This window comes from Dermacentor andersoni, chromosome 3 (assembly GCF_023375885.2).
Source record: "Dermacentor andersoni chromosome 3, qqDerAnde1_hic_scaffold, whole genome shotgun sequence".
Classification (NCBI taxonomy): domain Eukaryota; kingdom Metazoa; phylum Arthropoda; class Arachnida; order Ixodida; family Ixodidae; genus Dermacentor; species Dermacentor andersoni.
In genome coordinates this window covers 48,360,523-48,384,795 of record NC_092816.1, presented here as the reverse complement: position 1 = coordinate 48,384,795, position 24,273 = coordinate 48,360,523, and the positions used below count along the sequence as shown (strand labels likewise).

Sequence of the window (24,273 nt, the reverse complement as noted above, 5' to 3'; positions counted from 1 at the left end):
CGACTTGAGCCCTGGCGGACTGCAGGACTCCGCTAGGACTGCAACTGCAGTCCTAGAGGACTGAAGGGCAACGAGTATATGATTCGACTATAGAGTTTCTTATAAAAATTACTAGAGGTAACATTGGCGCTAGTGAGAGCTTCAAGTATGGTGGTTCAGCCAGCACGAGAATGGAGGCTAGCTGATGGAGTCGTCTAGACTTGTTCTTTCTGGGATCAAAAGGCTTTCTGACTCTGCAAAATGATTATCTAAATTAAATTTTGCCTTAAAAATGACATGATTTGCAGTGATCGTGGCTGAGGTCTCAGAAACTGTGTGCACTATTTGTGCGTTTAGAAAAATAGCATTGCTTCAAAATTTAGGCCAATCGAGAAAAATGAAGTGTAATGTGAACAAAGCCACAAAAAGTCTGAAGGCATAAGCACGAAAATCAAACAAATTTTCGTGTACTAACTATTATTTCCGTACAAGCTGAATGATCTCAGCGCTAAAGTTGCCTCTAGTAATTTTAGTAATACACGGTATGAGTTAGACCACGTGGGTTAGTTAGACCATGGTCTCTGAGATTTGCGGCACGCGTTGAGAAAAGCGTGCTCCTCCCAAAAACAAAACTAGAAGGAGGGCGAGAAAGAGAGAGAGAGAGAGACAGTGATAGCCCACCATCCATCCCACAGCTCCTTCGTGAAATAATTATTTTACGAAGTTGCCATCGGTATGTGAAAGCACTGCCCCAGGTGATCAGCAAGATCGAGAGTAGTGCAGTCACCCACTACGCGCACCAATAAAGCCGTGATGTCGAGTAGTGCGGACGCAGGAGGCATCTCACGGCATAGCTAGACGGACCGTTTGTCCTCCTCCTGTAGTCTCCTTTCGCATCCTTTGTATCCATGTCCTTGCCTTCGTCTTGCTCAGGCACAACCATTTCTCGGAAATTCGTCAGCCATGTCGGTGGAGCTTTTGTTCCTCGAGTGGATGTGATACCAATTGTAAAAGGATCGAGCAAGTTGACGGAGGACATGTGAACATGCCGTTCTCGACGGAATTAGCTCAGGTCGGCCACAGGACATCTTTCTTGATCACCCGCATTTTTTATATGTTTATGGAAAATAAAATAAGCAAACGATAAACATGTTGACGGAATCATACTAGCGGCTCCGAAAGGCGACGCGGCAATGCATCAGTGCGAAAAAGAAAGAGAATAAAACGATAAAAGATGGTCAGAAACTCGGAGTAATAGCAAACGACGGCGCATGGCAGCGACGGCGGTTTGCCTGATGGCGTCCACTTTTTTGCGCCGTTGGTTCATTGGCTGTTCACATCAACCAAAGCAAAAACAAACACATGTATAGAGACATAAAAAGAAAGGAGGTGGACGCATAATGCTTCCCGATCAAGAATGTGTGTACCTCTGTGTGATCCTGCCCCGTGATCCCTCTCCGCAGGCAGAGGTACAGCGCGTGCACCCGACATATTACGCGATTCCGGTGATCGTGGGCGCCTCGTCCAACGTCATCATGCCGGCGTCGGCGGCGCTCGCCCTGCTGCACGAATTGGCGCGGGTGTCCTTCTGGAGGCTGGTACGTGTCCCACTTCCCACGCGGTTCACCGCAATTCACTTAAACGGGTACTGGGTGTTACCACAAAAAAAAAGTGTTTTGTTTTGGTATCTTCGTGGCATGGATAGCCGTGTATACCCGGTAATTTACACTATTTTGAGGGGAACGAATAATTACGGTATTTTTCAAAGTTCGATCAAACTGCGTGCAAATTGCGGTGCGATCTCCCCAGTAAATAAGTGTACTGGGGATATCCTGATAGTAGGCGTGGTATTCTTTTGCAGTTGCTTATCTCTTAAATTACGCCTGTGTTGATTTCAAGGGTACAGAATAATTTTCATTGGTAATGATCACAGAGATCATCATCTCTACAACACTGTGCACTATATGACAATTCCCCAGGGGGCAAATTCCTGCCCTAATTTTCTCTTACTTACGAAACACAAGAATGGCAGTAAACATAAGTTTGCTGGGTAGATCGTCACTGTGTGCGTCGTATTCTCTGCAGCTGTTTATCCCTTAAAGTTCGGCAGCCTTGGTTTCAAGCATACAGTAAACGCTTCATAATTCATTATTACAAAGAATGTTACGCACTATGTGACAATTCCCCATTGTAGAGTTCCCGCCCCAATTTTTTTTTACAGTGAAGCTGTTATTGGCTACTTTCCCAACTGTCGTGTCCGCATGTAGAAAAAAAAGAAACCAAGAGAGTGCAATGCGGGGTCGACCCACGCCGGAGGTGCAGTTCGCCATTCAGGGGTTCACGTACATATCTTCGCTGGTCATCCTTCTTCACAGAGTGGAAGGGCACTGAGTATATTTAAGTTAACGATAATGGGCAGTTACAGTAAAGAAAAGGCAGCATATCCAACGAGTTAGAATCTCTATACAGTGAAGCTTTGTTTGAGTGCATAAAGGTTCGAAACAGAGTTTGTTGTCCCCACAATGTGGCAAGTAAAGGTGCCCCTACAAAGTGACAAGGAAAGGTTTATTGAGGCGCTGTGTAGAGGCTAATGCGATTATGCCGCTACCGGTGCCGCGGACGCGCACAGGCAAGCTTTCTGGTTCTTTTATTTTTTATCGGCATGGTCGGCGCCGCCGCTGTCACAGATGTGTGGAGGCTAGCGCTATCTGGTGGTGGTAAAAGGGACCCAGCGGCGGTGATGTCGTGCGCGTCCACCGCTGTGATTGTTCTTGCCTATTCGACCAGGGAACAGCCACGTCAAAGCCCTCACGGTCGCGAAAACTCGGCGAGTTTCGCGAATAAAAAAACTATATGACGCCCTCAATCGAAATTATGCTTCCTAGAGTCGGTAAAATCCAGCTAAATAGTGCAGCAAATTTCATTCAAGTTCAAATCCGTGCGTCTGTCGACTGTGGATAGAGCATTTCTGCCTGTCACATGCATTTGAATAGGAAAATCGGGAGTTAGCGCCGGGTAATTCTTCCTCCTAACTGGTCATATATATATACACTGATCAATCCTCCTCCTCCTCTTCTTTTTCAGCTTCTGTTTGGCTTGCTCGCGAAGACCATCGTCCTGAGCATGGTCATCGTGATGGTCAACGTGGCGGACAAGTACGGCATTCTCAGTGCCCAGACGACTCCGGAATGAGCCGCCACCTTTTAGGGAGTCATTTATTTCGTTTTCGCTCTCAACTGCCATTTGCTACGTTGTATTGAGGAACGCAGATTTTAGCGCATGAACTGTACACAACTTTAGCTTTGTTTTCTCTGTTACTGTGGCAACTTCGCAACTAGCCTTTTTGGGACACTCGCTGGTAATGCATCAGCGCCCCACACGCCTCCTCACCTTCCTCGTTTATAGGCGTTTCATATTCGTCTGTCCACCAGTACTGCTAACCAGTCTGTTTCAGTCTCGTTGGCGTTCTCTCTTTCTTTCCTTCCTTCTTTGTTTTGGTTCAATCGGACATTTCGTATCTTTTGAATGTGAATCGACGTTTGCTGGGCCTCGTTTATTATTTACTCTTTGTTACTGGACATAGTGAATATAGCCATCGGCTCATCATGAGCGCTGCCTACATTACCACACACTGTGGATCAGGACTGACGACCCGGACCATGCGAGTCTACTCAGCGACGGAGTCGGATGTTGCAAACCAACTTGCTCTATCGCTTTAAAGAAGGGAATCATGCGACTTCCTGCGATGCCGCAACGGTGAAGACAATGTTACCAGGTGCAACAGGCCGCGTCACCGCAGCATGGCAACTATTTATTGATTGCTACGGGAGACGCCTATGCCACGAGCACGGACTGCCAATGTGTTGCATTGCCGATGTGGTAAACTGTAGATTACGGCGCAGTGCATGTTAAAGTATAGTGAGCGTTTAGAACTGGATCTTTAGCTTGCGTATATATATTCCATGATGACAATACGTGCACTTCAAAGTTCTTTTTTCTTTTTGGTGGGGTAGGGATTTGGGATACTTCTCCATTGTAATCGTGAGGCATGGAAGTACAAAACCGGGACTTGGACAACTCGAAGCTGGAATGTCATACTCACGCTTTATATGCCCCAGATTCGATCCCTGGAGAGTCGCATTTATGCCTTTAGCGCCTCACGAAACGGTTCATGAAAAAAAAAAAAATACGCATTTAAGGCCGCACAAATTGGTGGGTGGGGCCATTTCACCTAATAAAATGTTCTAGTTTGCATTGTCTCCAGGGGAAGCGGGCGGCGAGCGTCTTGTCTGAAGCGTTTCTTGTGTGTGCGGGCCGAACACTCGCCGCCAGCGAAAGCATGGTCGAACGTTACAAGGGAATGTACAGTAAAAATCTCTGCACTAGTTACAATGGCACACATAAACGGTCTGCGGAAAGTTCTCGAGACGCCGCCAGACTGTCGCGCAACGTTGACGCGCACGCAGTAGTATCGAGTGCAAATGAATTGTGGCGGCTCTAAAACTAGATTGTTTATTGCTGGCCTTTGCAATAATGTCGTCACAAGCTTTGCAGTGAACTCGAACTTTTCGGGGTTGCGGCCCTTAAGGGATAACCCTCTATTTGTTTATTTAATAATAAAAAACAAGGCAGACGAGAAGCGAACAATCCCGCAAGTTCCCACTTCCACACATCTCGTTCGACCCAATCAAGATGCCGGACATCGGACTAAAGAGGCGATATCTTGCAGACTGGTGCCCCTACCCATGCCGCTCTCCGTTCGTCGAACGATCCAAGCTTTCGGAGCACGTATCTCGATTTCGAGAGAGTTGAAGGCCGCAGGTCGGCCATCTTGGTTGAGGATAAGTGACGCGAGGGAATGCAATGACTGTACTCTCATATGGATCATTCATGGGTCATCAGCGTAGTGAGTAATCATCGAAAATATCTGGTGTATAGGCGAAAGCACGTAAAGGAACTGGAGGAGGAGAATATGTCACGAAGTGGGAATAGCGTAGAGCTGGACGCAGCTCGAGACTAACCCTTGCTCTCGGACTAGTTGGTTCAAAACTATAAGGGGTTTGAGGCGCAATATAAGACACTAAGCGTAGTTGCGGTCGTACGTGATTTAATTAACCGACGCTTCAATTCATATAAATAAGCTTATACGTATAAGCTGCAGATATGCGCATAACAATATGAGCTACCTAAACGTGTTGACCGTAAATTGTACCTTATTGCAGAGGAAATAGAACTGTTTGGTGAAGGAGCGAAGTCACGCCACTGTTTCCCTAGCGCATTTTTCCCCGCTTCTACTGGTGTGGTGCTGGGCTCACATCGAAATTTCTCAACAAAGCTTCCGCATTCGCAGCCAGCGGTAACGTTGGAAAGCCCGCCTACACGAGTCGTGATATACTCGCCGTGGTGTCTTAGTGGCCGTGACATTGCGTTGCTGAGCGCGAGGTAGTGGGTTCAAATCCCAGCCGCGGCGCGGCCGTTTTTCGATAGGTGCGAAATGCAAAAACGCCCGTGACACTGGGTACACATTAAAGAATCCGAGGTGATTAAAACTCCGAGTCCCCCACTACAGCGTGTCTCATAATCACGTTTTTTTTCTGGCATGTAAAAACCCAGAATTTTACTTTTTAAGTCTATAAATATGGAAGGTGAAGCTCTCCTGAACGTCGTGTAAGTGCACGCGCGCTTTTGAAATTTCCGAACCAGCAGAGTCAAACGGCAAAAATTATTTCCGCGCACGGTAGTGGTACAACTTAGTACTTCACGCAAGCATGGTCGCTTGTCAAGAAACGTGAGGAGCAGGTCTTGAGTTTCGCGCAACGCTCCGGCGGGCCATTTTCCACTCGCTGCACGACATTGCTGAACCTGACTTCTAATCATTGCTATCATAGCTACCTCTACTGGCGGAGATGTTCAAACACTTCGGGACAATGCAGCTATTTTCGTTTGCGCAAAGCTGCTCACATAATCTGTCCACAACTGGACTTTCCTGCCTACATTCTACTTTACCGCATTTTTGTGGCCGGTTGAGCTTTGCACTGGTGCTCTTGTCTAATGAGTCGAGGTCAATTAGGACTCCTGCAATAGCTACCTTTCCGACGTACTCCTTTGAAAACTCTGCCAAATCGTCCACAGTTGGCCTCGCTGCTTCTCTAGCCTTCCGATGGTACAGTATCTCGTCGCCCTCTATCCGGTCGTCATCAGTGGACTCCTCAGCAACTCCACGCCACGGTCTACGGATCTGGCATCCGCCAAGAATGTGCATTTAGGTTCACAGGGACTAGCCTCTCCTACACCATGGTCTGTGGAGGCGGCTACAGCTATGAACGATTAGCCTCTCTTCCTGCCATCGCTAGAACCGTGCGTGCTACGTACTACTGCGCAGCTGCCGTGGGCCCCTTCTGCCGGTGCCTTACATATCTGCTGCTTTGCCTGTTTCTCTCTTTAAATATGTCGTATTGTAGCCTAATCCACTCCTGCATTTTTCAGTCATTCTCCTGCTCAATTGCTTCCTGTTCTTTTAGAAATAGGTTGCCGAAGTATTCAAAGTATTCCTGATCACTGTTGCTTTCTGAAATGGCTGTAATTTCGACTTCTAAGCAGTTATCCTCTAATGCTACTTCGAGCTCCTCACACAATCGCAACAAGCTAGCTCTTCTCAAGTTCATGAGGTCCATAGTCACCACTTTAAGCTTTGGATCACCTGTTTTAGAACACTTGCTGCGAAACCCGCACATATTGCAATGCAAGTAAAAAAAAAAAAACTACCGCCGGTTCAATTCTGCTTTCCCAAGAGAATTCGAAGCCTGGAAAATGTAACAGAAACCAAACGCCTATCCACCGAAGTAGCACCAAGTCCCCAACTTCTCCGCCGTATCGAATCAAGTGCAGGCAGACGCAAATCCTAATTGATTAGAATTCCGCTATATCTGTACATCCCAATTACTTCCACAGAAGTATGAGGTCTGGCTTTATTAAATGGTTCAGATCAATGCTGAAGACTGGTTTCTGTTAAGACACACTACAACCACAGTATCTTTATGGGCAGTTGTATGCGTTATATCGGCTTTTAACAACTCTATAGGCTGAAAGATCCGATGACTCAAGCGCAAAGCCAGGCACTCATCCTGTACCGCCAGCTTGTGAACCAGTTGCTGGCGATTGTCGTTGGCTGCAGCCTCCATCTTGCCGAGTCACTCACGAATCAGATGATGGCGACTGGCGTGAGCCGCAGGTTCGATCTCAAGGCTGCATGCCATCCAGACTCCTGGCAGCGTTTTGGCATGGAATACTTCGTGCCACATAGATGAGTACGTCCGCGAGTAGAAGCGAAAGATAAATGTTTATTTTACATTATTTACATATTGAAACAAGCAGTAAGGTTCTACTCAGAGCTCACGCATGTCTGCAGACTTTAGGACACCTCAACACCATCTCTGCACCAAAGGTCCGCTTCTAAAGCGTTTTTCTTTCCTAGTTCCCTACACAAGGTAATTCGATGGCCTTGTTGCTGCCAATCAGAAGTGTCGTACAATTCACAGAACAGCGCCTCCGATGTCCAACCTTCGAAGCAAGTACGAGACAATCCGGGGACAGATATCGTTCGCGCTCCTTCTGCGGAACAGTTCCCGCTCGTTACCACGGAGGGCGACGGACGCGGTCGCTTCTAGGAGAGCCGCTTGATTTCCCGTCACGGTCGGTGTCGGGCATTGCTGTTGCCGTCTGGGCGGCCCTCGGCCAATCTAGCAATCAGCCCACTATGATTGCTGAAGAAATTTTCGGGCCACTCCAACTTCGCCAGTGTCACGCGACATCGAGAAAACAGCGAAAACTCGCTATCTGACATGACGTGTGCACATTGCTTACGCGTGATTCGACCGAACAAAAGAAAATGTTTTCTCATTCGACGCCTTTTTCAAACGCCTTTTTTCTCGACGCCTTTTTTTCCCCATTAGTAAAAAAATTTCGGCCTGCGCCCACTTCGCCAGTCTGTCACGCGACATCCCAAACCGCGAGAACTCACTGCGTCAAAGGGACGTGCGCGCGTTAAAGATGAAGCTAACATGGCTAACCAAACTTAAATATTTCCTGAATAGACAGAGACTAGACCATTCCGAAACGAATAAAAAATGACTGCCCGCCGATCGCTCTGGCACTGGCTACACGGAGCTGCACGGGAGCTTGGATTTGTTTGCGTGTCAGTGTAAGCTTATTGAGCCCTTTTGGCAGTATACGACATCGCTCTGCCAACTCTTCTTCGCTGAGAATCTGCTTCATCGGCGTTTTCATCCTTCAGTTGGATGGCGCGAAAATTTTGTACGAACCACTGCAGCTTAAGCAAGGGGAAGCAGACCAATGGCGAAAGGCGGCACCACACTCCTCATCCGGTTATCTACTTTCCCTGCCTTGTCTCGACCCTATCGAAACCCTTTCCGCTTGAGCTCCTCGCCTCTTGTCAGCCAATCAAATACGAAAAACCGCTCAATGAAGGCAAAGCCATTCGCTTTAAAAACAAACGAATGTGATCCCCTAGAAATGAGGGGAGCTTTTCATTGGGCTCTTGAAACAAGGCGGCGCGTTATAGCCCAATGCTTACGTCGGTGGTTACGTATATTTGATGTCAAGAGCCTGGAATAAAAACAGGTTCGATAGTTTTACATTATAGGGCACCAGTTTTCCTCCTCAGTAAAAACAAAGGGGCTAGCTACCTCGGGGCATACGATTGTTCCGGCGAAAACGCCTCTCGCCTCTGTCGTCTGCTGTGTACAAGCTGTTTGCGTCATTCGCCAGGATTGTTAATCTAATATGGTATACAGAAAACAACGAACTTGTTTCCCAACTTGAGACAGCATACGCAACCGACCAGTGGGGAAGAGCGTACGTTACAAGCCGAGTATTTTGCTGTATTGTGTACCGTAAGTGACTCAGCCCGACTCGCTTTGCTGAAAGGCAGTCTTACATCACCGATTGTGACGTGCTCGCCACAGGTTGGAGGATGGTTTACGGCGCACACTTGAGGTCGAGAGAGGAGGTGAAGCGGCATAAAAGAAGTAACAACAAATGAAAAAGCCGCAGTTTTGCCTAGCGTCTCTCGGTGGTGTAATCTTCCTTCGTGTAATTGCATTTTACTTTGCTATTGCTGACAATGCTTGGACTTTTCCGGCGAAATTTCAACCTCTTCCTTGTTTTTTTTTTTTTTTAACTGTGAGTCGGAGTATAAGCTCTGCTGCGCATAATTGCTATTGATTGTGATTACGACTGAATGCGGCTTGACCTCATTTCGGTTATTGAGTAAATTACACGATGTAAAAATTTTTACACCGTTTAAGGGCCTTTTCTTGTCGCAATGGTAACACCCTTACCATTAGGGCCTCACAAAAATGTATGGAGGCCGACAACGGAGCTCTAACTAGACGTGCGATGATAAAAGACGTAGTTAAAAACAATGTGATCATTCCGACAACCTTGGGCGCACAGAACTATCGACAAGATAATTTCGCAGGGAGAGATATGAAACTCTCCTTTCCCCCCCTCCCCCTCCTTGGTGAAGCTTAGGGAAGGGGGGGGGGGCATCCCTGCGTCGTTCTAATTGACGCTTACAATCTTTTTCTATATATCCCTTCCTTTTACTCATTTAGGCATTGTGATGACATTGTAGATAATGTATATCTGCATAGAACATTAAGGACCACGAAGTTGTCACCTTTCGTTTTCGGTATCGTCATCTTTATTGATGTTGCTCTCGTTGTTGTCACCTAAACATATTTCTAAACGTCTTCTAAACGGCCTCTGCATATATTTATTGATGAGCAAGGGGTGCCGGACCTCTTGCTAGCGCGTTAAGTGTCTGACGAATGGAGAAACGTAAGAAAATGTTTGGAATGGATGGTGGCGTGAGGAATAACACAAAAGAATCTACAGCTAATTGTTGAATTATATCGCGGTCACCAATGTAAGCCTCGAAGCAATTTTACGTTCCTTTCTTTTCTTTGTGCAAGCAATGGCGTTTAATTACTACAAAACGTTCAGTGCGTGTACATGCGACGTGCATTTACTAAGGCTACGCACGTTGGAGAGGATCAGTAATCAAGTTAAGTGAGCTAGCTGCTTAAGAATTTTAATTACGATGGAAGTGTAGTTGCGCACGCAAATATTATAAAAATACAAATGCACTGAAGAACTTGGTGATACTTGTTCCGTTCGTCTGCCGTGGTCCGTGTGGCCTAATGGATAAGGCGTCTGACTTCGGATCAGAAGATTGCAGGTTCGAGTCCTGTCGCGGACATCACACTTCTTTTATTGCTAATTGTTCGAAGTAGATTTCTTTTTCTTATGTAGAAGCATCGCCACGAACATAGACGTAGCTCGAAGAGTACTAGAATGTTGTGATGTATTTGGCGATCGAGTGGCTATGATGCAACTAGATCTCGCTAAAGCTTTCGACCGTGTTTCCCACGATGTTCTCTTCGCCATATTAGAGCACTCCAACGTAGGAAGCGTAATAACAGACGGTGTGAGGATGGCGTATGCTAACTGTTCAACTCGGGTGATTGTAAACGGGGACCTGACAGACAATGTACAAGTGCTGTCTTCTGTCAGGCAGGGATGTCCGCTCTCGCCCCTGCTATTCGCGGCTTACCTTGAGCCTTTGTGCAAGGCCATCCTAAACAATGAACGGATAACTGGCTTCAGGTTACAGTCAACACAGGTGAAAATATTGGCGTATGCCGATGACATCGCCATATTCTGTTCAAATAGAAATAGTATCTGTGAGGCCGTGGCGGTAGTTGAATCCTTCTGCAAGTGCTCCGGGGCGCAAATAAACTGGGAGAAGAGTTATGGGTTTTGGCACAGTGAATGGGAAGAAACGCCAGACTACTTCGCTCGACTTCGGTGGTCAACCACTGCAACCATCTACCTAGGCGTGCCTCTCGACTCTTATCGCGACCCTGAGCCGTACTGGAATGAACAAGTGGCGAGAACAAAGGAAAAGGCTAACGCGTGCCAGGGGCGACCGCTGTCAACGTTCTCGCGCGCCACAGTCTGTAACCTGTTTCTTACGTCCAAGATATTGTATGTCATGAATGTGCTGTGTGCTTCGCGGATCAACATCCAAAAAATCCACGGTATCTTCGCCGTTCTTATATGGGCATCGACTTGGGACAGGACTAGCCGCACAAACTTGTTCTTGCCAGTAAAGAAAGGGGGTCTTGGGTAGGCACATTTATTTGTACGACAAGTTGTGTCGCGCTTTATGTACCTTCGCGATCAGAATGATGTGTTTCTTCGCACAGTCATGCAAGTGCTTTTATGTCGTCACCTTCCAGGATTTGTTGTATGCTCGTGTGAAGCAATGCATGGGGCCGTTAAAGGTTACCTGCGAGAAGTTGTGCTTGCGTACAGAATGTTGCATGTGCGGTTTTCTGTGCAGTATCTCGCCAATATTAATAGGAAAAAACTGTATAAGGACCTTATTGACACTATGCTCCCTGTACCGATTTACCGTATGTCAAACCGTGGAGGCCCAGGAGATGTCCTCAAAAGGGTTAAAAGAATGCCAGTGCACCCTTCGGTAAAAACTTTTTTCTTTAAACTACACACTAACACATCATCAGTTAAAACATGGATGTATAACAGGGGTATTTTTGTCCCGTGGTCCATTAACTGCTTCTTGTGCAAGAAACCTGAAACAATAGAGCATGCGTTTCTAGATTGCTGGGACCCCATATTTTTCTGGGATGTGCTACAAAGGGCTTTAAAGAAAGAGTTACCTTTAGATCCACATGGAATAAGATTATTACCAATAGAAACGGAGGCTTTTCCGTATGACGCTATAATGCTCCTGGGCCTCCACAGTTTGTGGAAAGCTAGAACGTAGTTCAACAATGCTGATGTCAATTCGCGACCTACACGTGATCACTTCATTGAATCTGTAGTACGGTTCAGGGATGTCCATCGGGCAGTCCCTGTACAACCAACATGGATTGACATGCTAGATAAACTTGCAGCATTGAAAAAATTTTGATATGTCGTGCCAGCAAAATTCTTGTTGACATGTTTTTCTTTTTTCTGTATTGTTTGTGTATGTCAATGCCGGCAATAATAAAAAAAAAAAAAGTCCGCGTGGCCTAATGGATAAGGCGTGACTTCGCATCAGAAGATTGCAGGTTCGAGTCCTGTCGCAGACGTCACACTTTTTTAATTGCTAATTCTTCGAAGTAGATTTCTTTTTCTTATGTGCTCTTGTCTGCTTTCCTAGAGCTGTATCACAGTTGCACAATAAAGAAAATATTTAATGTCAGCATGCACTTCAAGGGATATAAATTTAGGCCGAGTGATGCAAAAGCGACAATAACGAATGAAGCTTGTCACACAATGCAACAGGACCAGATGTGTTATAACAAGCCGCCAGCTCGATCACCGCCCACATTGTATTGCCTCTTTGTTTGTTTTCTTTTTGTTCTGCATGATATGAATAAAAGTACTATCTATCTATCTATCTATCTATCTATCTATCTATCTATCTATCTATCTGTCTGTCTGTCTGTCTGTCTGTCTGTCTGTCTGTCTGTCTGTCTGTCTGTCTGTCTGTCTGTCTGTCTGTCTGTCTGTCTGTCTGTCTGTCTGTCTGTCTGTCTGTCTGTCTGTCTGTCTGTCTGTCTGTCTGTCTGTCTGTCTGTCCGTCCGTCCGTCCGTCCGTCCGTCCGTCCGTCCGTCCGTCCGTCCGTCCGTCCGTCTGTCTGTCTGTCTGTCTGTCTGTCTGTCTGTCTGTCTGTCTGTCTGTCTGTCTGTCTGTCTGTCTGTCTGTCCGTCCGTCCGTCCGTCCGTCCGTCCGTCCGTCCGTCCGTCCATCCGTCCGTCCGTCCGTCCGTCCGTCCGTCCGTCCGTCTGTCTGTCTGTCTGTCTGTCTGTCTGTCTGTCTGTCTGTCTGTCTGTCTGTCTGTCTGTCTGTCTGTCTGTCTGTCTATGTGATAACCTAGAGAGACACCGGACGTTCGCAGTGCCGGGCCGAAAAAAAGAGAAGCGGTGAAGGTTGCTAATATGCATTTGTGCCGCAGTTATCTCTCACATAGTTTTGTACCGCATACTTCGTTCCCATATCGTTTTGTCCCGCATAATTTCGTCCGACATAGCTTTGTCCTGCATACCACGCCTGTTTAGTTTTCGTTCGGCACATCTTTGTGGCGTGAGATTTGTTCCGGATATTATTATCGTTCGTGCCTTCGTCCTGCGTAAGTTTGTACCGCATAACTTCGTCCTGCATACCCTGCCTACCTATTTTTGTGCCGCCCATTTCTGATGTGCGAGAATGTCGAGCCACACAGTTCAGTCTCGCATAGTTTGTCCCGCATAATTTTGTGCACCGTGCCACTTATGCGCCGTGCTCTTTTCAGACGTTTGGGATATTCAGATGTATTGCAGTAATGTTGTAGTTGCGCAAGTTCCAAAGAAGTATCACGATGGCGTGTCCCAAAGATAAAAACTGTCAGGGGGACACCATAATAAGATGTGTAAATAATGTTAAATTTCAACATGCAGCAGTGTGTAGCTTACATACACCATACATAATTTGAACAGAGCATTTTATACAACGTTTGGGAATTTAACTCCATTATTTCTCTATGCGAATTCCTTTTATTTCTTTTATTTTTTTCAGTGTGTTTGAGTACGTCACAATTAAGTGACCTAGTGGTCGCCATTTTCCCGGAGTCCCCGACCCAGACGGCGTCATCCGGCATCCGGGGAGGAGAAGCGTTCACTTTCTTTGTACAAATATAATCTCCTTTGAAGATTCTCCTTTGTCACAGTGGGTAATTCGGTTGCCTAAACTATGCAGCGCGGAACATGCCCCCCCCCCCCTCCCCTCCTCTTTCATGGAGAAGCTCAAGGAAGGAGGGATAAGGGGCATCCCTGGGCCGTTCTAATTGACGCCTATGTCTTTTTTTCCATAAATCTCTTCATTTTACTAATTTACGCATTATGACGATATTTTAGATACTGTATATCTGCAGAGAACACTGAGCACCACAAACTTGTCACCTTTCTTTGTGGGTATTGTCATCTTTATTGGTATTGCTCTTCTTGTTGTCACCTAAACATATTTCTAAACATAATTCTAAACCTATTCGAAAGGGTCAATAAACATATTTATTGATGAGCAAGGGGCGCAGGACTTCTTCCTAGAGCGCTAAATGTCTGACGAATGGGAAAGCTTAGGAAAATGTTTGGAATGGTTGGCGATGTGAGGAATAACACAAAAGGGCCTGCAGCTAAATTTAGAAGGATATCGGGCTCACCAATATAAGCCCCAAACGACATTTATGTTGTCTTTTCGGGCAAGCAATGGCGCCTAATTACTACAAGACTTCCAGTACGTGTAACGCTCCTCCATACGCGACGCGCATGTAGTAATCCTATGCACGTTGAAAAGGATCATTATTCAAGTGAAGCAAGCAAGCTGCTTACGAATTTTAAATACCACGGAAGTGTAGTTACGTATGCAAATATTATGAAAATCCAAAATGCCGAGGAGCAAGGCACTCAACAGCTTGGTGATACTTGTTCCGTTCGGGCGACGTAGTCCGCGTGGCCTAATGGATAAGGCGTCTGACTTCGGATCAGAAGATTGCAGGTTCGAGTCCTGTCGCGGACGTCACACTTTCTTCTATTGCTAATTGTTCGAAGTAGTAGAGTTTTCTTTTATGCTATTTGTCTGCTTTTGTACAGCTGTACCAGAGTTGCACAATGAAGACGGTGCTTGATGTCAGTATGCATTTGAAGAGATCTAAATTTAAGCCGAGCGATGCAGAAGTGAAAATAACGAATGAAGCTTGCCACACAATGCAACAGGACGAGATATATTACAACAGGCCGCCAACTCAATCAGCGGCCATATTCTATTGCTTTCTTTTTTTGTTTTTCTTCTGCATGTAATAACCTAGAGAGACACCGGACGGTCGAAGATCCGTGCCAAAAAGAAAGCCGCGGTGAAGGTTGTTAATGTGTATTTGTACCGCGGATATCTCTCTCATAGTCTTGTACCGCATAGTGTCCCGCATAATTTTGTGCGGCATAGCTCTGTCCTGCATACTACGTCTATTTAGTTTTCGTTCGGCACATCTTTGTTGCGTGATACTTTGTTCCGCATATCATTATCGCTCGTACCTTCGTCCCGCATAATTATGCCCCGCATTACTTCGTCCCGCATACCCTGCAAATTAAATTTTCATCCGGCATATTTTTGTTGCGAGAGATTTAGTGCCGCATTGTATTATTGTCACCACGTAGTCTTGTCCTGAATGATATAGTCCCGCACCATTTCTCCCAGCATATAGTGCCGTCCGCCACGCCGTTGTTCCGCTTGTTTTTGGTCGTAAAGCTTTGTACAGCACAGTTTTATCCCACATAGTCGAATTCAATTCTGTTCCATTTATTCATTCCTTTACATGAAAGGAAGGAATGTTTACTAAATGTTACTGCATTTAGTAGCTGGACATGGGGAATGCTCCCTCGACACTATGTCAACGTACCATAGCATGACATATCTGACAGACATGTACAGGGTTTACAGCAACAATGAGGAATTGAGGCACAGTGATGAAGGGAATCCATACATCAAAAAAAAAGAGGTAAGAAGATTTACTCTAACTTGTGAGTAATATGCACAGCTTTTGGAGCTCTCACACAAAACGAACAAAATAACGCCAAACCAAGTTACCAAAACAGAAGCAGAATACACTTTAAATTAGACATGCTAAAAGGGGTACTTGTAACAAAGCGTCGTTGCTTTGCTCGTGCAAAGTACATTTTCGAATCGACGCAAGCACCATAAAGACGTCACAAATCAAATGATCGACGGCTTTTGAACTTGCAGTGATGCATCGTGTACAGGTATAAACATGGCAGACAGATTTCCGCATGGTCATTGGATCCGACGATAAAAAGAAAAATCCAAATATGGGGTTTCATCAAAACCACGGCCTCATCATTTGGCATGCCGAAATGGAGCCACTGTACCACCTGGCACAATAATTTGTACCACGTGGGGGTTCCTTAACGTGCACCTAAATCTACGTGCACGGGTATTTTTGCATTTCGCCCCCATCGAAACACTGCCGCCGCGGCCGGGATTCGATCCCGCGACCTCATGCTTAGCAGCGCGACACCATAGCCACAAAGTGACCACGGCGGGTGCCCCCCATCGCCGACTATAGTGCCAGTACTGGCACTGTACTACTGCCGAAATGTTTCCTTTTCTGGCGCATGTTCGGCCCAATAAGCAGCTTCATTCTCCCCTCTTCGTCGCTTGGCTGCCTGGGAGAACTTGACGTCTTTTCGTTTTCTTTTTTTTTTCTTCTGCTTTTGTTTTCGTGTCGTGCAGGAAATTTTCCAAATTATTACAAAATTCGGCAAAATAACAGATTTCAGACTTGCCACAGGAGATTTCTGCTTCAGAAAATTGCATAAATGTATAATCTGGGGGCAGTTAATGGACATTCGGGATGAAAACACGGATAGAGTTACTCGCGTACAGCCTGAATTTTGGGCGAGCAGCTGTTGCCGAGTGAACGGGATCTACGGCCAGGCAGGTTCGCAGTATTTCCACTAGGTTCACTTCGCATGCCGTCGGCGAATAAATCCATGCGTATTTTTCTATCACAAATGCCCATAAATTTGTGCTCCAGTCTTCCAGACGATGTAGTTTATATTTTGTAAGACAGGGATATTGAAGATCAACCTTGAAATCTACGACCCTGCAGAGTTTTCTTTCTTTCTTTGTTTTTCTTTTTTTTTAGTAGGAAGATTTGCTACGTGACAACAACAACAACAACAACAACAACAACAACAAAAATTTGAAATGCCAAACGCTCTGCATTGTGCAGGCACAGCAATGACGTCTCCGACAACTTATCTGACATCCAACGATTGCAGTCGTCTAGTAGTTTCAGTTTCGTTATAAACATTAATTGTAAGCACCTTTTGTATGCTTGCGTCCTCCAGTGTAAAGTCACCAGACGGACAGCTAATATACACTCTAAGAAGAACAGGAGGAAATGGGGTATTGAGGTTGCTTCTGTAGGTGCGGTACTGGTCTGCCCTAATCATTCCTCCCCGTGGGGGTAAGTGCGAGGGGATGAATTGTTACTGCCCATGCGGTTACTCCTTCGAGGACTAACATTTGCCCTTTTCCGATGCTCCTCAAGGGAGCAACGGTCATTCTTTCCGATGCTCCGCAAAGGTGGAATTATTAAAATTAGGCATTTATGATCTGATAACAAAATTAGAGCTAAAGAAAAAGGTGCCGGAAAGTAGGATCCGAACTCACATCCTGTCACTCACAAGTCAGGTACTCTTACCACGTCACCACAGAAGGGTTTCTTTTCTTCCTGTTATTCTGCGGCTTCCTATCTATCTATCTATCTATCTATCTATCTATCTATCTATCTATCTATCTATCTATCTATCTATCTATCTATCTATCTATCTATCTATCTATCTATCTATCTATCTATCTATCTATCTATCTATCTATCTATCTATCTATCTATCTATCTATATATCTATCTATCTATCTATCTATCTATCTATCTATCTATCTATCTATCTATCTATCTATCTATCTATCTATCTATCTATCTATCTATCTATCTATCTATCTATCTATCTCACCCGAACACAGCCAAAAGACGTTGTTCTGATGTTTGTTGCTACAGTGTATGGGTGCTCTACGATTGGGACCTCATAGCTCAGCTATTCAATTCTCTCTCTACAATTTTACATTGTTTGAATGTACCGCAAGATGCGGGTTCATTGTGAGTGAGTGAGTGAGTGAGTGAGTGAGTGAGTGAGTGAGTGAGTGAATAAACTTGTATTTGGTCCAGCAAAGCGCGATAAAACGCGCACCCGCTAATCCCACGACGGGACTGACAGATCTAGCCTGCCGGCCCTTTCGCGGGCGCGCTGGACGGCCAGGATTTGGTCCTCAAAGACAGGACTTCGCAGGAGCGCGTCCCACTCTTCCGTGGTGAACTTCGGGCCCAGCGACCCGCACTCCCAGAGCATATGAAGCAAAGTAACAACCTCACCACAGGCCATGCAAGAACAATTCGGATAAATCTCGGGATATATTCTATTAAGGGATGCCGGATTTAGGTAGGAGTTAGCTTGCAGGAGTCTAAGTGTGAGCACCTACGGCCTGCTTAGCTTGGAGTGAGGCGGCGGGAAAACCCTTCTCTCTAAGTAAAAGAATTTAGTAAGTTCATTGTGCGTTGTAGGAGCGTCTCTGCGTCCGGAGACAGAGACGCCCGATCCGAGGGCAGCGCGGTCGGTAAAGCCACGCGCAGCCTCGTGGGCAGACTCGCTCAGGTTCAGAGGAGACCCCCTCAATCGCCCCGACGTGTGCAGGGAACCAAATGGTGGAGTGTATGGAGGTGTCGCCGTGTTTGGCGCCTTTCAGAATTGGACTTGCCTGCCGGGCTGCCCGGCCTTTCTGGAATGCACCGACGGCCACTTTAGAATCGCTGTACACGCTTTCTCCCCGACCGTCTTGCATGGCGAGTGCAATGGCCACTAGCTCGGCCACCACGGGGTTTGTCGCCCGGACGGAAGCACAGTTGATGACTTTGCCCCGAGTGTCCACGACGGAAACCGCAAAAGCCTTGCCGTCTCGGTATGTAGCTGCGTCCACGCAGATAAGTGGTGGATAAGTAATGGCAGATAAGTGGTCACTAATTAGTTCAACAAAATGCGCCTTATATACCAAACACTGATTTCCCCTTGTCCTTGGTGTCAGTGGTTGTTGGCTTCTTATGATATAACTAATAAAAATCGGGCCCCTCGGTTAACCCCCTTTCTTCTCGTTTCGATATATTTATATATATATTACGTTTGGCATTACAAAGCTAAATATAGGCTAATTGTGACGACGACGACACATGATATGCAGCATCTAACAAGGGAGTATTTCTTTTGTCACCAAAGTATTATTATAAGCGTGGATGGCTCAGATTTTCGCCGAGGTCAGGTGTGGTGTCATCGACGCACTACATTGTCACTGAAACCGAAACCGCGGTTAGTTAAAACCCGCGATCGACACATCAGCACAAAACGTATTTGTGTTTCAAAAGAACACGTTTCCTTTCCAATTTTTAAAAGAAAAAGTCGATGACGTGGGAAAGTCGGCTCTCGTCACGAGCGCTGCATTAATTAGAAGAAGAAGTTTTCTCTCACGTCTTCAGCCGTTACGGATCATCCGGTGCCTGCTATGGGTAAGCGCGGATAATCATTTTTTTTTTCGAGGAATGACGGGCCGGATAGTTAACTGCCATGTTAGCGAGGAAGTTAAAAAAGAAACGAGCGAATTGCCACATTTACAGGTATTATTCGCGTTGCGATTACGTCGGTTTTCCGCGAATGATGTTGCAGAGTTCCAAAACGACCTGATAGCGAGGCCTGGCGAGGTTGGCTGTTAGGCACGCTAGTAAAAAAGCCAGTGGTAACAGCACATGTCGCGTTGGTTATTTAGAGAGCCGTTGTTTCGCTTCCTTTACTTTACCAGCGTTATTCGCGCAGGCTATCGCATATTTCGCCGACTATCTATAGAGTGCGTTAGACATTAGTATCGTATTAGACAGGGAGCGCCGATGCCTTGCCCATGTTAGTTGAGAAAAGACCGTTCGTAAGGTAATAAATATTTAGGACCGGTTGATATAAGTATACGGGATCGCATTTGGTCAAACATGTTTTGACAACACGTTACTCACGTTACTGAAAGGAAGGCGTGCAAACACCGAGACAAGTAAGAACAGAAAGGACGACACCAGCAACCTTTCTACTTCATTTTGTTCTAAACTTGTGTCCGTGCTTCATCCCTGCTTTTCAATAACAGACCCCCCCCCCCCCCCCCCCTACCTATTACCAACTTTCTGGTTCTCAACTGTTATCGTTCTAAGAACACGCCCGATGTGTTCTCGACATCCCCATACATTCGTATCTTCAGATGCTGATAACGAACAGACCGCCATGATGGAGCCTGTGATCACGGCCGCAGATGAAGGTGAGTTAAGTTGGCGGCACGTCGTCACTGTGCTGCCATGCTCCGGTTTACGACGTCGCAGTATTAGCTGTAACTTCCTTTCTTTTTTTTTCATTCTTGGCTGGGTTGTGCCCACGATCCACGGCAAGCGAATTTGCAGCAGTGATCAGCAGAACTCGAAAGCATTTTTCGTCTTATAGTTGGTGTAACTAAAGTTATACGAAATACTTGGATGGAATGTTGTTCTGAGGGTTTTTCCTAGGAAGCCCTGCTCTATGTATATGGGGAAAAATTGCTGCGACAGACAGTTGATCCTGCTTAAAACACGCGCATCTTTCAGTGATGTATATACTATGGTGGTGAGGTCGTAGAGGTGGTCTCCGCAGTGTGCTTAGGCACATATATTGCAGTGCACGCAACCACATGAAGCCATATACATCTATATATATATATATATATATATATATATATATATATATATATATATATATATATATATATATATATATATAAAGGTACGCCAAGGTACGCCTTTATATATATATAAAGGTACGCCATATTGGTCAAACGGGTCGAAGTTTAAACGGTCGCTTGAGGGAGCATAGGGCAGCTGTCAGTGCAATAGCGGCTAGTGGACATCAATGCCGTAGGTGATGAGATCAGAAAAGCTACACCGCACAGTTTCAAAGCCCTCGGGTGCTCCAGCGGCTCCAGAGGCAGGTCGATATACACGAAGCGTTTCCTACCAAAAGAGCGGGTGTAAGCACCCTCTTCCTGGCCAGCGCCAAGGAGGTGCGTTCCTATCTGGAGAGTAACCTGTCCATGTATTTGTTGCGATGACTCCTGTGGTAGAGGGGGAAGAGAAAAAGGAATGTTGCTAACTTGTGTCGAGATTCTGCGCATCCCATGCATCCTATGTATCTCTGCAGTAAAAATTTAGTTGAAGTTTGGCGTTCTGTCGTGTGCGCTCCTCGCTGTCGTCCGATGTCTTTTTTTGGGCTAGTTAATCATGTCTCAAGTCGGTAATAAATGTAGATTTATATACATACGTAACGTCCAACACATAAATCATGTCTCAAGTCGGTAATAAATGTAGATTTATATGCATACGTAACGTCCAACACATAAACCGGCTACATAAACGGTGGTCGAAGAGCAGCTACAATATATATGTCCGTATAATTTGACCTTTATACAAAGAATATAGAGAGTTGACGAGCACCGCATATGTAGCTTTTATTTTTAAACCTATGCAGATGTCAAACTAAGAAGTATATGAGTGTAGCGCACATTGCGTCATTGCATAAGAGATTTAAGGTAAAGCGGGCATAGTTTGACGCTACTGACGTAAGAATTTGATAAACCGAATGAACTAACTCGTTAATTCGTGCCCTTATTAGAATTCAGTAATTACTCGTTAATTTGTTAGATCATTGGGGCTAATTCGAATATCATCATGTTTTAGCACCCCCATTAATTTCTTTTTTCATTTCTGGAAATCACACTTAGTTTGAGATAATCATGGTCAAATTTTAAAGGTCAGTGCAGGCAATATCGGCATCGAGTGCGTGTGGAGCGCTAGAAAGGCAGCCCCGCTATTATGTCACAGGGAAACACTCCGTGACGAAGTGCGCGACAAAGTGCGCGACGAAGTTTCAATCGTGGCACGTCACGGTTGATGCTAGCCAGGCACAACGGTAAGTCATTTTGCAAGCACGAGCGATCCGCTTATCACCATTTTCCGTCTCGTGCTGGCATTCGAGCTTCTTTCCGCACTTCGTCGCAGGGCGTTTAGGTGTGACGTAAGAGTGGGGCTGCCTTTCTGATGCTTCGGGCGCGCTCAGTTTCGAAAATATTTGTACTGCGAGTTGAAACTAGACTATGAATGCCTCGAATTCAGTGCGAATCTCAGAACTTCTGGAGAACGGGTGCCTTAAAATGTGACTGCCTCCAAATTTACCATATAAAGAACCGTGTTTACAAGGTACCAGTGAACAAAAATAAATAATCATTTTTTTTATTTGTCTTCCCAAACTTAGGACAATAGTGGCAAAGTAATATGTCAGCGTCGCCTTACAACACTTCTGGAAAAGTTTCACGTGCGCTACGCTAACAGCCTGTAAAAGAATGTTTAGTCTAAAGAAAAACACAATCGGACGACGCCTGATCCGCTTTACGAACGTGACTTCTAGCGCTCAGGACGAGGTCGCTCTAACGTACCTGCCATAATTCGATTTTCATTTTTTCAGACGGCGAGTACACGTCACAGGCGTCCATAATCGTAACTGATGAGAAAGGTAGGCACGTGTGCTAGTTGGGGGCGGTGTTAAAGCGTCGCGCATTGACGGATGCACAGTAATAGTGTGTGTTTGTGACCCTTTCGTTACGCAGTGAAATTGTAAGTACACATGTTACTTTCATTCTCAAGCTTAAGAACCTCTCATAGCGAAATCAAATCACTGAAGGTACAGACAGGTGCAGTGTTCATTGCAGTTTAATGTGGTGTACTGTTCAAATAAATTCTACGTACCGTCAGAACCCCACGCACAGTATCTTACGATGATATCATATTTCGTACGAAGGTATGTAAAAATTTTGCCTCTCGTATTGTCAAGAAGAGGCATCGCCTCGGAAAGCTACGGTGCGGCGCGTTGCTCCACAACGGAGATCTTGGAGGCCTATATCTTTAATATAAAAATAAATTATGGGGTTTTACGTGCCAAAACCATTTTCTGATTATGAGGCACGCCGTAGTGGAAGACTCCGGAAATTTCGACCACCTGGGGTTCTTTAACGTGCACCTAAATCTAAGTACACGGGTGTTTTCGCATTTCGCCCCCATCGAAATGCGGCCGCCGTGGCCGGGATTCGATCCCGCGACCTCGTGCTCAGCAGCCTAACACCATAACCACTGAGCAACCACGGCGGGTGAGGCCTATATCTCTTCGGTTACTTAGGGGCGCTACACGTCAAAGGCGTTCAGGCGACGGCTCGCCGTCGTCGCAGCAATCTTGGAGATAAGACTTTTAGAAATTAAGGCTAACAAACCCAACACACGATCAAAGAAGAGCTAGAAGATGAAATTAATATTGGCTAAGACAATGCTTTGCGCTGATACTGGCAAATTCTTCCTAATGTGTGCATCTGTTCTTACCCGCAGCTGCACACCGCCACTGTTCTTTGCCGTCGCCGGCCTTCTGGTGTTCTTTCTCATCGGATCTAACCTGTTCATGTTCGTCAACGGTAACGGATCTTGAAATACCTTGACCATGCGGGGGATTGGAGGAAAAGAGCCAGCCACAATACGCAACTTTCAAGAAAGAGAAAGACAATAACGCGCTTATTTTATTTAGCTTTCCTGTAATGACGCCATGACATGAGCGCATGGGTGCTGGTACGGAGACATGATAAATGCTAGAGGGTGCATGACGTCAGGCAATAGGTGATGTCCAAACGCACGGCCCGTACAGTGGCAGCGCCAACCTGCAAAAGCTGCAAAGGCTTTTGAATCGCAAGAAGACGTCACGAGAAGAATTAACACTTTGCTGTCCTTCGCTGAGAAGGCAGGTAATCCTTCCTTTCACCCGATCTCTTGCCACCACCTTAGGTCACAGGGCATCCTTTCTAATAAATATTTTAATCGAATCGGATCGAATTGTAGGTTGAATACGCCGGATGCGATTGTGGGATCCCGAAACGACGTCTATGACGTCGACTTTTGGACAGCATCTGCTAGGCTCGGGCGCAGCCACCACTGACGCACGACACTAAGTCTTTCCAAGAGCTTCTTACACCCTAAAGGACACCTAAGGGTCCTTGAGTGCGTAAATCGGTCTGTAAATCTCACCCTCACATCCGTAAACGGTATAAGGACGTGATGTGTACAGAGAAAGCACGTTAATGTGTGCCAATTGGCTTACGATGTACCCGATGGAACAGACGTTGAGTAAAGCGAGAAACTCGTTGATCTTTTAATGCGTCGAACACAATCGAGTAAAACTAGCAACACGATAGGACACACCAGACAAAGGTGACGAGGCGCAAACCACCAATTGGCCTATTGTGAATGAAACGCTGACCATACGTGGGATGCGGTCCAATAAGCGTGTGCAGATAGATGCCTGTTGGTTAGAAAGAAGAAAAATAAAGTTGAAAAAGTCAAGAACACACTGACAAAACAGCGGATATTCAGCCAGTAATTAACCATCACAAGGTGCATGGTTCCAGTTTACGTGACTATTATTGCCAGCTTGATCTCGAGA

At 45.8% G+C, this 24,273-nt stretch overlaps 2 non-coding genes across 2 annotated transcripts; both read left to right on the top strand.

Moving 5' to 3' along the window:
- Positions 1 to 10,188: 10,188 nt before the first annotated feature.
- Positions 10,189 to 10,261, top strand: TRNAR-UCG (transfer RNA arginine (anticodon UCG)). Its single transcript has one exon. It is a non-coding gene; the product is annotated as a tRNA-Arg (tRNA).
- Positions 10,262 to 14,556: 4,295 nt separating this feature from the next.
- TRNAR-UCG (transfer RNA arginine (anticodon UCG)) lies at positions 14,557 to 14,629 on the top strand. The gene has a single exon. It is a non-coding gene; the product is annotated as a tRNA-Arg (tRNA).
- The last annotated feature ends 9,644 nt before the right edge of the window (positions 14,630 to 24,273 follow it).